Below are 1,214 nucleotides of genomic sequence, written 5' to 3'. Positions count from 1 at the left end.
CTGAGTGCACCCATAACATGTCCGCTTTCTTGTGTCTTACGTTTGTCATTATCTTTCGTTTGTCATTATCTTGTGTCTTACGTTGGTGTACAGGTGTCAGCCTCCTTCACAGATGTTTCACACTGAGTTCCAGGAGGAAGTTCTCCAGGGCCTAGTACAATGCCTGGTACTAGAGGTGGGCACAAAGTTGAAGGATAGTGAAGAAAAAAAAAGAATTTAGGCAGTGCGTGGAGCAGGCAATTTCAGCTGTCACCCCTCATTTGGTTGTGACACGGATCCTACTTAATGTTGAGTTAGCGGCTTTAATCTTTTGGTAAATTATTCATAACTCGTACTTTGTCTCTACCCTGCTTCCTATTTGACCATTTTGCCATTAAAAATCTGCTTAAATTACTGATTATTTTTTTACAGAGCAATTTAACAATGAATTTTTTGTAACATTTAAAAATTGGCAGACTTCACACATAAAAAAGGACAGCGTTTCAGCTTTTCTTAAAAGGGAAATGGAGGAATGAAAGGAGAAAAAAGAAAAAAGTAAGATCTGACATCACAGGGCCACATTCTTGCGTGGCCACAATCGGCTGGAACCGCTGCCTGGCTTCTCACTCAGGTATTGCACGTGTCCCTGAAGGCATCTGAGTTTGCGACCCCTTCCCCAGTCAGTGACCACTTACAGTTGTTCGAGTGCAGGACTGCCGGTGGGGCAGAGGCCGGCGTTACAAAAGGGGTGGAGAGCAAAGATCGCCGAAGCCCCGCAGACAGAAGGTCAGAGCTAAAGAGCCGCGGGCGCAGAGCCCTGCAAGTCTCAGGCTCCTCTCAAACCCCGAGGTTTTCATTCCCACCACAGACCCGGCTCCCGTGCCCGATTTTAATAAAGAGCCCTTACTGACACTAGCAAATACATCAGAAATAGAGCCCCAAGTAGCACCGGAATCCCGGGGAGTTAACCGTAGTCACCTGATCTCCCATTCTGGGCTCTGATTGGACTTTAGGAACACGTGGCCTCGCCCACGGGGGCGGGGACAGGTGTCACGGGGCGACGGTATTGGTCCGTTTCCTCAGAGCGCAGCCAATCGGAATTTGCCGACTTCTGGCGCGAAGTGAGTCAGCGCGCGGCGCGCGGGCTGAGGCGGTGGCGCGGGGAGTTTGGGCTCCGGTTCCGCCGGCTCGGAGCCTCAGGTAGAGGTGAGTGCGGCTCGTGGACTTCGGACCGG

At 50.6% G+C, this 1,214-nt stretch overlaps 1 protein-coding gene across 1 annotated transcript in view; it reads left to right on the top strand.

The window, feature by feature from the left end:
- Positions 1-1,086: 1,086 nt before the first annotated feature.
- BLM (Bloom syndrome RecQ like helicase) overlaps positions 1,087-1,214 on the top strand; it is a 59,372-nt gene continuing 59,244 nt past the window's right edge. Inside the window, exon 1 of the mRNA XM_006905286.3 lies at positions 1,087-1,185. The gene's annotated coding sequence lies outside the window, so the exon portion shown is untranslated. The remainder of the gene's footprint in view (positions 1,186-1,214) is intronic.

Source organism: Pteropus alecto, unplaced genomic scaffold, assembly GCF_000325575.1.
Source record: "Pteropus alecto unplaced genomic scaffold, ASM32557v1 scaffold60, whole genome shotgun sequence".
Classification (NCBI taxonomy): Eukaryota; Metazoa; Chordata; class Mammalia; order Chiroptera; family Pteropodidae; genus Pteropus; species Pteropus alecto.
This window is presented reverse-complemented; position numbering and strand designations above follow the sequence as displayed.